This window comes from Bombina bombina, chromosome 2 (assembly GCF_027579735.1).
Source record: "Bombina bombina isolate aBomBom1 chromosome 2, aBomBom1.pri, whole genome shotgun sequence".
NCBI lineage: Eukaryota > Metazoa > Chordata > Amphibia > Anura > Bombinatoridae > Bombina > Bombina bombina.
Genome location: NC_069500.1, coordinates 452,713,134 through 452,727,340, shown reverse-complemented (window position 1 = coordinate 452,727,340; position 14,207 = coordinate 452,713,134).

Here is a 14,207-nt window from a genome sequence, read left to right as displayed (position 1 = left end):
TTGATTAAGTGAGATATAAGTTTTACTTGTCCTTTAAAGTGTTCATGCACTAAGATATTCAAAATAACTGCTTGGGTATATGATTGGTCAGCTCCTTTCTTCCCTGTTGTTGCCAAATCGCTCATTCTAGTGCTTAGTGTTTCAATATCTACAGAATTCAGAAATACTGTTGCTTTACCTATTCCTCCTAATAAGGTATCATACCATGCTCTTTATAGTTTGGTTTTACAATTTTCCTCAAACCAAGTAGTTATTTTAGATAACCATAAATCAAATCCCTTTTTCAAATATTTTACAGTATTACCACATTCAAGGAGAGTATTACCAACATCCCAATGAGAAATATTAATATGATAGGTATATAGACCATATTGTACGTCTACCAGTAATGTTTTGGACTTATCATCAACCAATTGAATAGGGTCAGCATCTTGCTTAATAATATGACAAACATCATCATGGAATGAACTAGGCGGAGTCCACCCAAAATCTTTAAAGTTAAAAATTCCCCAAACATGAGAGGTTGTGGTGTATGTTTTTAGATTATTATGTGAATCTTTATACCCTGCCCATCCAAAGAATGGGGCTAGGAAGTACATAGGTAACTGATATTGCGGGTTGTACAATTGTAAGGATATATTATAATATACATCAGAAATACCAACTTTTGCTCTGTTACGATTTCTTAAAGGTGTAAACAGAGTTGGATCCATATCCAAATAGATAGTATTAAAGAGTCCTGGGTCACAAGTGTCAGGAGCTGTTATAAGGATTTCCAAATAGTGTTAGTTCTCCTAAAGGTGTCCTTTGTGGAGGAAAAGGTAACCCACAAAAAGTTTTCATTGTTTGCTAATGTTATTCCTGTTATTCCTTTTGTTAAATTATAACTAACTTCAAAACACAGAGCATTATTTATCAAAATATTAACTTATATCACCTCAGTCTTGATTGTCTCAATATGTGTAGGTTCCTCACAAGTCATTATACCATTAAGGCTACCGTGATGTCTACAATTAGTTCCAACCTTTATACAGGAAGCATAAATACTTGGTTTAGTTAGTGGCATATTTGTAACAGCAAATAGATTTCTGAGCCTATCCATAGTTGTAACAGATACATTTTGCTTTCCATTTGAATATGCACAACTAGGTGGAACAACACATGGGGGTAAACATTGTACATTTTGATGTTGTAATGTTACAATAGCTCTGCTGGTGCATTGTAATGTGTATGGGTTGTTTAATGGTTCAGAAGAAACAAACATTGCATTGTCACATGGAAACAGTACAGTACAAAAAGGGGTAAATGCATCATTAGGTTCCCTATAAAACCAACAAGAGAGATAGATTGTGGGAAGGAAAACAAAACAAGAGATGACTAACAGTAGGAGAACCAAGTGACCAGGTCTGTCATATAAAGGGTTCATGATTATAAGTTGGTATATGCCGGGGGGAGTACCAATATGACTTGTCCAGTCGGAACTAATGAGTGAGGCTCAAGTATAGTTTGGAACAATGTCAATTCTTTACGTAACTCGTTATTCTCCTGCTCTAAGCGCTTACATGTTTCATATATATGTTTAGTATTTGCTATACTTTTCTCTCTGCACTTTCTAGCTGATATTTTATTACGGGCTCTAATCTCTTGTCGTCTGGCTTCCTTCTCTTCCCCAGTAGCAGTAAGGATTTCGTAAATATTTCTACAACGTCTGGGAGGACTGGATGTATCTTGGTCTTTACCTAATTTCTGTACCAACTATGAATGTAGAGTGTGATTAGGGATACTACACTTTTGCTCTCCTAGCTAATCCCAAAATAGAGTGTGCTAACCTCATAAAGTGCACTCTTAGTTCAGAAGAAAGTGTGGGAGAGGGATAGTGCTAACGAATAGCTGAGAGCCAAAATATCTGATAAAAACTCATATTAGATAGTACATCAGTAGTGTGGATAAAAAGTGGAAAAAATGTGGATAAAAATAAGTTGATATAAATATATAGAGTAATGTTAAAAAGATCCAATTAAAAAAATAGCGTATCTACGTTGCCAAAAAAAGGGGATCGGATATATGTGTTCAAATAAATAAATATTTATTATAACAATGTTAAATGCATATTAAAATTGATTCTAACAAATGACTCCTAAAAAAAGATGCCGGCATCAGTAAAAGATATATATATATATAACAATCTATATGACCTAAAGAATGTGCGATGAGTTAATCTGAATACATATATAAAATCTACAATATTAAAATCTGCAATTTGATTCTGATTAAATTATAATAGAGTGGCTATCTAAAATTCTAAAATTCTAAACAGAATTATTAGCAGCATATATAACTAAACAGAATTTGTAGCAGCATATATAACTAAAAAGTCTATTATAAAAAGTGCTTAATAGCAGTGTTCCCAAAATGGAGCTGATCCGTGGGTGATATTGTTACCAGTATGATCTCCTTAGAGGGTAATGTTACCAGTGTGTCAATCCAAAGACAGGGTAAAGCGGTTTGATGTAGAAAGTAACTTTTTTCCTTCTGTGTGGCTTTACTCCGTTTTGTAGTCTGTTCTTAGCTTGTGTTTGTCCGTCCTCCGCAGCCGGTGTTCAGCGTGTGGAAATGTTCCCAGAGAAATCAAATTCCGGGTTAGAGTTCAGGGGAAATCTCCAAATGGTAAAGTGCCGTTGTGCAGTGTTTAAGCCTATGAATAATAGACCTTTAAAAGCACTCTGGGTTCGTTTTTCGTGGGTCCTGGGGCAGGGATTACACATGCAGAGACGGCTCACCGGTGATTAGTGACCGCTCAATGTACCTGTCCTATCCACCAACGATACCTCAGCTAGTAAAGAGATATAAAGTGTTTCAGGTTTAGTAAGCAAATTCTACGCGTTTCAGCCTCCAGGGGCCTTTATCAAGATCAAGATGGTTCTTGATAAAGGCCCCTGGAGGCTGAAACGCGTAGAATTTGCTTACTAAACCTGAAACACTTTATATCTCTTTACTAGCTGAGGTATCGTTGATGGATAGGACAGGTACATTGAGCGGTCACTAATCACCGGTGGGACGTCTCTGCATGTGTAATCCCTGTCCCAGGACCCACGAAAAACGAACCCAGAGTGCTTTTAAAGGTCTATTATTCATAGGCTTTAACACTGCACAACGGCACTTTACCATTTGGAGATTTCACCTGAACTCTAACCCGGAATTTGATTTCTCTGGGAACATTTCCACACGCTGAACACCGGCTGCGGAGGACGGACAAACACAAGCTAAGAACAGACTACAAAATGGAGTAAAGCCACACAGAAGGAAAAAAGTTACTTTCTACATCAAACCGCTTTACCCTGTCTTTGGATTGACACACTGGTAACATTACCCTCTAAGGAGATCATACTGGTAACAATATCACCCACGGATCAGCTCCATTTTGGGAACACTGCTATTAAGCACTTTTTATAATAGACTTTTTAGTTATATATGCTGCTACTAATTCTGTTTAGTTATATATGCTGCTAATAATTCTGTTTAGAATTTTAGAATTTTAGATAGCCAATCTATTATAATTTAATCAGAATCAAATTGCAGATTTTAATATTGTAGATTTTATATATGTATTCAAATTAACTCATCGCACATTCTTTAGGTCATATAGATTGTTATATATATATATATATATATATATATATGTATATATATATATATATATATATATATATATATATATATATATATATATATATATATATATATATATATATATATATATATATATATATCTTTTACTGATGCCGGCATCTTTTTTTAGGAGTCATTTGTTAGAATCAATTTTAATATGCATTTAACATTGTTATAATAAATATTTATTTATTTGAACACATATATACGATCCCCTTTTTTTGGCAACGTAGATACGCTATTTTTTTAATTGGATCTTTTTAACATTACTCTATATATTTATATCAACTTATTTTTATCCACATTTTTTCCACTTTTTATCCACACTACTGATGTACTATCTAATATGAGTTTTTATCAGATATTTTGGCTCTCAGCTATTCGTTAGCGCTATCCCTCTCCCACACTTTCTCCTAATTTCTGTACCACCATAGCAGGGGAGGACCCAAGGGGGGATACTCGTACAGAGGAAAGGAGAGGGAAGTCTTTTTGTACATAGGAAAGGAGAGGGAAGTTTTTATGTTTTGCAAGGGTGAGGGTTTTCTCTTTAATTGGAGGAGGAGGAGTAGGAGGTTTAGGTCTTATAGTTTTTAAGCTCATAGGGTTGTACCAATGATTTTAACTTCCTATAGTATATGTGTGCCACCTGTTTATTCCCTGCCTTCACTGGCTAATCTGTATCAGTATCGTTCAGAGTGTTGGAAGTTCTAAGAGGAGTAGATATGGTAGATACGACTCTAACTACTGAACGGGGTGCAGATAAATCAGTAGCGACTGTTTCTGGACGGGGTATAGATAGGTCAATAGCAGTTAGCTCTGAACACTTGGTTAATGGTCAAACCAACAAATGTTCCCTCTAGCATTCTTTTAAGTGCCCTACTAAAACCCCTGAACTCTTCTAACTCCTTTATCAGTGAGTCCCTTTGTGCCTCCAATACTGAACACCTTGCGGCCTGTTCTTTTAGTCTATTGCAGTAATTTTGTGCATTGCGAGTGTTATTTTCCCTGTGCAACTTGCGTGTAAGCTCTTCCGTAGCAGCGTTTCTGTCCCCCAATTCCCTCTGGCCTTCTTTGTTTAAAGTTGGTGTTAAAGGTTTTTTTGAGGGTTTTTTTGAGACTAGAATGTATGGGGTGATAAAGACTAGGGGAAGGGACCTGAGGCACACTGGAGGAGGGAATTCCCAGAAAACTAGGGGTAGGAGACTCATGCGGTAGAGTAACAGAGGGCTCAGAGCTCATTGGATAATGTAAATTATATTGTGGCTGGTGTGCCAGGTATTATAGGGGAGACCGTGGCAACTGGGTGGGATGGAGACAGATCAGTAGCGGTGAGTTCTGGACACTGGATTAGGGGGCAAATCCAAAAATATTCTTGCAACGTACGTATAAGTGCTCTATTAAAGTCTTGGACCTGTCCCAATTACTTTAGCAACCAGTCCCTTTGTGTCTTTAAAATACAACTGTTATATTGGGTCTTTGATGAATAGTTCCCTTAGTCTACCACAATTCCCTTGACAACCAAGGTCAATTCCCTTCTCCATCCAAATTACGTCTAACCTTTTTTACAGCAGTGCTTGCGGACCCCCTTGCACCTTTCTCTCTATTTTTTAGGCACTTGGTAAGTGCAGCTGAAGTAGTGGCTACTATAGGTTTCGCTGGGGTCTCTAGGGGAGGGTGTTTAGGGACTATAAATATGTGAGGGATGATATTGAAATCTGCCAAACTAGGAGATGGAGGTTCAGTAGGTAGGGTAGTTGGGGAGGGCTCAGAGTTCATTGAATAGGTGGTACTGTAAGTGATGTCCCGTTTGGTGTAGTATCAATGTTATCTGTTTCCCACGGTGCACACACTACCTGTGGTACTGTAAGTGGTGTCCCGTTTGGTGTAGTATCCATGTTATCTGTTTCCCACGGTGCACACACTACCGTAGAAAGATCTGGTGTCGGGTGGTTGGAATAGGGTGCCGAGTATGAAGTTCCACAATACTGTCCCCACCGTCCATCAACAGTCTATCTGTGGTCTGTGTCTTTATGAGGCGTGCCCAGTCCTGGGCACACTCTTCTTCTCTGTGAGGAGTGACTGATACCTTTTCACCCACTTATCCCCTCTTTGGACATAGTTTCACTTGTGAAGCATGTATCCAGATGTCCCTGTTGCCAGTCAGTACCGCAGTCCTGGTCACAGCTATCACAGTCACGGGTTTGCTGAACGGGAAACCTCCTTTCTTGGATCTATTCAGCTGTCAAATGCAGACCAGATCTCCGGGCTTGAAAGGCTGTGATAGTTCCTCACGGGGTCACGTATCCCATCCCACTGCTGCCACTAACTGTTGGGGGGTGTTTGTATTTTTTATTAAAGGTAAAATAGCTGTTTTCTTTGGGACAATGCCCCACCAAAGGCCCTTTTAAGGGCCATTGGAAGTTTATTGTAGGCTAGGGTTTTTTTTTATTTTTGGGGGCTTTTTTATTTTAATAGGGTTATTTTTTAATTTTTATTAAAAAAAAATTCTGTAATTTAGTGTTTTTGATTTTTTGTAACAGCATTTATTTTTTTGGGTAAATTAGTAATTTTTAAAAAGGTTAAATAGTAGATTTAAATAATTTGAGTAGGGTTAGGGGTTTTTAATATGCAATTTAGTTAATTTAATTGCTAGTTTGATTTAACTGTAGTATAATAGTTAGGGTGAGCTAATTAATAGTTTAAAAATAGTTTATTTTAATTCTACAGATAAGTTTAAATTCATTTTAAGATAGGGATATTGTAATTTTAATTTAAAGTCAGCGGCTTGTTAGGTTTAGGGGTTAATAGCTTAATTTAGTTTATGGCGATGTGGGGGGTTGGCGGTTTAGGGGTTAATAGGTTTAGTTAGTGGTAGTGATGTGAGAGGCCAGAGGTTTAGGGGTTAATAGGTTTATTTAGTGGTGGTGGGGTCCGGGAGCAGCGGAATATGGGTTAATAACATTATGTAGGTGGCGGCGATGTCGGGGGCGGCAGATTAGGGGTGTTTAGACTTGGGCTTATGTTAGGGTGTTAGGTGTAAATATAACTTGTTTTCAACCATATAAATCAATGTAATATCTGGCAGCATCAAACATAAGCTTTCGTATTTGCAGTTGACAGCTTGATAAATATCCCCCATTATGTTAAATAGCGAAAATCTTTTGTTATTTTTATATGCCTAAAGTGTGGACTAAAGTCTATTAAAATTATAGAGAAAAATTGTCAACCATGATACGGTTATTTTGCAACTAAAACAGACAGTTGAATTTCTTTATAACGTATATATGGCCTATCTATATAATATGAAATGTTAGGAGGGCTATGCAACTTTTCCAGTATGAAATAACAATGTTTCTTCTTTTTTTCTAACTATTTAAGCAGAGTTTACATAAATGTAATAGCTAAATTATAATGATTGGGCTATGTAGTGAAATCTCTTAGTAAAAACAACAATGTTACTATAGTAATTTTTTTTGGTTTACTAACATACAACCATGTACATTATACCCATATATTATAACCATGCACAACATTCAAGTATATGCTATGTATACAATTAAAGATATTTTTCGGAAATTTTTAAACATTTTAATTCTTTTGAAATTAAATCATTTGTATTTAACACAGGGTAAATGTGTTGTAATAGGAAAAAAATAGTGCTTTTTGTATTATATATATTTAACACAATGTATTGTTTTATGTTTACTAATTTGTAAATATTAATATCATAGATTGTCTTGAAAAAGGCTCTTATGTGGAGCCAAAATGTCAACTAGAGTTATGTGATTTTTGCATCGATAATAAATTATAAAAATTATCAAGACCTGTGAGTGCCCTCTATTCCGTATGGATGTATATTTATATATATATATATATATATATATATATATATATATATATATATATATATATATATATATATATATATATATATATATATATATATATATATATATACACAAACTCCTTTCAACAGTTCAGCCCATCAGTGTCAACTACCTGGGTGCAAAGATATCTGCAAAGATATCTGTTAATAGCCACTCAAAGAAATGCACTCTCAGGTCTTGTAAAGGAATAACAAGGTTATTTTTATTGGAATGTTTTTGGGTATACACTACCCTTCATGCTGATGAAGGGTAGTGTAAACCCGGGTTTTTATTACCATATTGTTTGCAAATGGGGGATCATTGTTGATTATTATATCATGTTGCTTCTACACATATAAATAGCAATTATTATTCATGTATTACAGTGAGTGTGTTACTATTTTTTGACCTATAACAATATCTAGAGACTAGCATTTAATTGTATACTATATAGTTTGTTGCTGGATTAATAAGGGTACTTTATTTTTCTCTTTTTGAATATATATATATATATATATTTTTATTTTTTTTTATTTTTAATAAACAGGTTGAGAAGTCTTTTCTGGCAGACTCAGGTATCTAGGTATACGAATGGATGTACACATTCAATATTTAATTTCTTTAATAGAACTATATTTTAATATATTACAACTGTAATAAATAGAATGATTTAACATTAGCAATTCAGTAAGAAAGAATAGTTATTTAAGCAGTGTTCATCACATGTTTGTACCTATAGGGCTAGATTATGAGTGGTGTGCTATCGCTTGCACGCAAGTAATATCAAGTTTTGTGGCCGTTTTGGCGCATTTTTAAATTCCTCCCATATTTAAAGTTGAAAGTAAATGCTTAAACTTGAGTGCAATCGTGATTTATGCTAGAATAATTACCGTGATTTCAGGGCTCTGGTTAACTGTTACACGAGTCAAAAAAGTGTCACAAAACACATCAAAATACATTTAAAGTACAGTTACACTTATAATAACACTATATAATAAAATTATGTTAAAACATTACTATAAAAAGAATAAGGGCTCAAAGATATGAGATATCAGGTGTTAGAAACAAAACAGGACAAAAGTGTTTTTATATAGAGATCCATAGAAACACATATACATATACAGGGAGTGCAGAATTATTAGGCAAATGAGTATTTTGACCACATCATCCTCTTTATGCATGTTGTCTTACTCCAAGCTGTATAGGCTCGAAAGCCTACTACCAATTAAGCATATTAGGTGATGTGCATCTCTGTAATGAGAAGGGGTGTGGTCTAATGACATCAACACCCTATATCAGGTGTGCATAATTATTAGGCAACTTCCTTTCCTTTGGCAAAATGGGTCAAACGAAGGACTTGACAGGCTCAGAAAAGTAAAAAATAGTGAGATATCTTGCAGAGGGATGCAGCACTCTTAAAATTGCAAAGCTTCTGAAGCGTGATCATCGAACAATCAAGCTTTTTATTCAAAATAGTCAACAGGGTCGCAAGAAGCGTGTGGAAAAACCAAGGCGCAAAATAACTGCCCATAAACTGAGAAAAGTCAAGCGTGCAGCTGCCAAGATGCCACTTGCCACCAGTTTGGCCATATTTCAGAGCTGCAACATCACTGGAGTGCCCAAAAGCACAAGGTGTGCAATACTCAGAGACATGGCCAAGGTAAGAAAGGCTGAAAGACGACCACCACTGAACAAGACACACAAGCTGAAATGTCAAGACTGGGCCAAGAAATATCTCAAGACTGATTTTTCTAAGGTTTTATGGACTGATGAAATGAGAGTGAGTCTTGATGGGCCAGATGGATGGGCCCGTGGCTGGATTGGTAAAGGGCAGAGAGCTCCAGTCTGACTCAGACGCCAGCAAGGTGGAGGTGGAGTACTGGTTTGGGCTGGTATCATCAAAGATGAGCTTGTGGGGCCTTTTCGGGTTGAGGATGGAGTCAAGCTCCACTCCCAGTCCTACTGCCAGTTTCTGGAAGACACCTTCTTCAAGCAGTGGTACTTGAAGAAGTCTGCATCCTTCAAGAAAAACATGATTTTCATGCAGGACAATGCTCCATCACACGCGTCCAAGTACTCCACAGCGTGGCTGGCAAGAAAGGGTATAAAAGAAGAAAATCTAATGACATGGCCTCCTTGTTCACCTGATCTGAACCCCATTGAGAACCTGTGGTCCATCATCAAATGTGAGATTTACAAGGAGGGAAAACAGTACACCTCTCTGAACAGTGTCTGGGAGGCTGTGGTTGCTGCTGCACGCAATGTTGATGGTGAACAGATCAAAACACTGACAGAATCCATGGATGGCAGGCTTTTGAGTGTCCTTGCAAAGAAAGGTGGCTATATTTGTCACTGATTTGTTTTTGTTTTGTTTTTGAATGTCAGAAATGTATATTTGTGAATGTTGAGATGTTATATTGGTTTCACTGGTAAAAATAAATAATTGAAATGGGTATATATTTGTTTTTTGTTAAGTTGCCTAATAATTATGCACAGTAATAGTCACCTGCACACACAGATATCCCCCTAAAATAGCTAAAACTAAAAACAAACTAAAAACTACTTCCAAAAATATTCAGCTTTGATATTAATGAGTTTTTTGGGTTCATTGAGAACATGGTTGCTGTTCAATAATAAAATTAATCCTCAAAAATACAACTTGCCTAATAATTCTGCACTCCCTGTATGTTTGTATATAAATATAGATGCATGTATTTCTATACATATGTATGTAGATATGTATTTAAAAGTATATATATATATATATATATATATATATATATATATATATATATATATATATATATATATATATATATATATATATATATATACATATATTTATAAACATATATACACATATAAATACAGATATACAAATGTATATAAATACCTACATATATCTCATTGCAATCCTGCACTTGTTTTTGGAGGAGATGGCAGCTGTTATTTTTGTTGTTGACAGCAAGGCTTCATAAAAGTCTATGGGGGAATGTAATCATGTGTTCGCAACATCTTTTTTTCTGTGCGAGTTTATGACTGTGAGAGCACAGAAGTTTTACTAGTGACCTGTAATACGTGTACAGCTGGGCTAGCGAAGGTAAAAAAAAAAGTGCAAATTTCCGCTTCACTCGTAATCTAGATCATAGTGTCTACATAATAGGCAAAATATATCATTTTATCTGTGAAACTTCTGCAACCATTATATAACAGCCATGTCAAATAAGAAACTAAACTGCTAAGAGAAAAACAATATATTACAGTTTGGTTTACATTAATATTTTCTCTTCAGCCAACACACATGAGTCTATGTAAGAATATTCCACATGTTGATCACAGCTTGGGTGTAAAATCTTTCCTTTGGCCTGATTTGAATTATAACTTTGGAAGGTTTTGCTATAAATGTAACGGATCAATGTTGGAAATATGAAATTTAAAACCTCTATTACTCATTTGCCATGGAATTCTGGCATCAAAAATGTTTACACTAGGAGGTTGGATTTAAATCAGGATTCCATAATGATTCATTCAGGAGATCACAAACATTCTATTCACTTGAGTTAATTTTACTAAAGAAAAGTTGCATTCAAAAATAGGTTTCACATAGGAAAGTAAAATAGAATATTGTTCTTTTGTTTTAGCGATACATATGCAAATAATATGAATGTTCACTTTTATGATTATCATTTACAATATCCTAGTCCTTTATTCTTATTCTTTCTTAAATCATTGTGAATATGAGTTATATTTAATCCTTTGAGTGCTAAGCACTTTCCCACCTGGGTGCTAAACATTTTTAATATTTTTTTTTAATTTTATTTATTGAACACATTTTTTTTTAACTTTTTATTTTATTTTATTTTTTACAGACACTGTTGGAAAGGTGAGGTGATTACCTTTCCAATGGTGGGTCTTGGGGGTCTGTAGCTGCTTAAATTCCTGAGATACAGGATTCTAAGTAGCATGCCCCCTGCTCCTATACTTAACATCGTTAAGTATAAATAAAGTTGTGTGGTGACGTCATCACGTTATTGCGTGTGACATCACCACGCAAAATGGGAAGCCCCGTTGATGCCTGTCACTCTACAGGCATGATCGTCGGGTTAGGAGCTGGTGGGAGTCTCCAGATCTCCCTCAAGGTGGGAGAGTGCTAGTGATGGCTCTGAGCTGTCATTAGCACCAGAATGGGAAACTCTGTGACAGCTCAGAGCCGTCATTAGCACTCAAAGGGTTAAACTTGGTAAGTGTGTGCACATGTGTAATTCATGTGCCTTACCATTTCTTACTCTTTAATAGAGCTAGGTTACAAGTGGATCAGTAATTGTTGCTCCTGCTCCCGCGCTCATCTTCAGCTTTTTGCTCGCGTCAGATACCACGCATATTACAAGTTGGAAGTAAAAAGTTTTTGCTCACTCACTAACTTGACACAAGCAAAATATCACTTTTACGTATTCCTCCATAGGATTCAATGTAGCGTGAAAAACATACTGTAACATATTTAGATATATTCTATGGATTATTTAGAATATTTTTTAGTATGTTTAATATTTTAAAATATATATATATATTTTATATGTAAAATGTAATAACGTGTGCTAACCTGACCACGTTAAGATCTATATTGAGAAACACAATGGGCAAAACACACATTTTACACTGCTATGTTCTTCACATAGAAAATAATGTACTCTTTATTATTAAAGGGACATGAAACCCAAAAAAAAATATTTCAGTATTCAGATAGAGAATACAACTTTAAACAACTTTCTAATTTACTTCTATTATCTAATCTGTTTTATTCTCTTGGTATCATTTGTTGAAGGAGCAGCAATGCACTACTGGTTTCTAACTGAAAACATGGGTAAGCTAATGACAATCAGTATATACAGTATATGCAGCCACCAATCAGCAGCTAGAACCTTGATTCTTTGCTGCCCCTGAGCTTACCTACATAAACATATTAGCAAAGGATAACAAGAGAAGGAAGCAAATTAAACAATAGATGTAAATTGGGAAGTTGTTTAAAATTGTATTCTCTATCTGAATATTGAAAGAAACATTTTGGGTTTCATGTTCCTTTTAAATATGTATATATATATATATATATATATATATATATGTTACTGTTCATGTAAAATACATATCTATACCTATATAGCTATAACAATAGATGTGCAGGAATAGGTATATACACACATAATCACTTGGCTTGAGAAAGGGCACTGCCTAAAATGTCGCCTATGTGTGTCTGCTTGGAATAAAAATCACAAAAGAAAATTTTGAGTGCTGCAGCCTTTTCTTCTAAAATTATACACACACACACCACACACACACACACACATATATATATATATATATATATATATATATATATATATATATATATATATATATATATATATATATATATATATATATATTAAAATATGTATTTAAGAATAAAAAGTACATTATTACATTAGTACATTATTCTTTGCAAAAATGTTTTGTAGATGTTCCATTTATATAGCCCATACCGTTTTGTTTTTTTAATGGATAGTTTTGCCTTTTTTAAATAACATTGCTCTGATTTTCTGCTCCTAACCAAGCCCCATAGTTTTAGGAGAATACTGACATATACCTACTCCAGCTTGCTTCTGTTTGTGTAAAGGGTCTTTTCATATGCAAAGGAAGGGGGGAGTGTCTGCTATTTCCCACTTGCAGTGGGTGTTCCAGTAACCTTTTAAACAGAGCTAAACTGGAAGCTTGTAAGTGGCATATTTATCAAGCTCTGTATGGAGATTGATGCCCCATGTTTCTGGCGAGCCTTCAGGCTCACCGGAAACACAAGTTATGAAGCAGCGGTCTAAAGATCACTGCTCCATAACCTGTTTGTCTGCTCTGAGGCGGCGGACAGACATCGCCAGAAATTAACCCGATCGAATACAATCGGGTTGATGGACACCTCCTGCTAGTGGCCGTTTGGCCACAAATCTGCAGGGGGCAGCATTGTACCAGCAGTTCACAAGAACTGCTGGTGCAATGATAAATACCGAGAGTGTATGCTGTCGGCATTTATCGATGTGCAGCGGATATTGCGAATCATGTCCCCTCGCACAATGATAATTCGGCCCCTATGTAAGTTTTTAATCAGTTTTATACTGGATTTTTATATCAGTATCTATGCATATTATTATTTATAGTAGTGTCTATTACATGCAGTTATATGAAAATTGGAGTATACTGTCCCTTTAAGAGAAGAACATTAGAACATTGGAATGTGAAATATGTACAGTAAATATACAGCAAAACACATAAATACATATGTACACACACACATATATAAATATATACATATTGAGGCATGTGTATGTAAGTATCTCTATGTTAAAGCCCTTTGCAGTCCAATACCTGAGACCTCATAGCTTTCAATATTTCTTATCAGACAGTGTTATTATGTGTGTTACTGTACTGTGAAAGGTATTTTTGATGTTTTTGTTACACTTCTTATTAGAGCGTAACAGTTACGCAAAGCTCTGAAGTCGCACTAACCTGATGCACGTTCAATTTCATTGCACTCGAACAAACGCATTTACTTTCAACTAGTAATATGCGCACTACTTTTGATGCGCCCAAACACCCACGATAAACCCAATATCATTTATGTGCAACTGTTCGTGCACCACTCGTAAT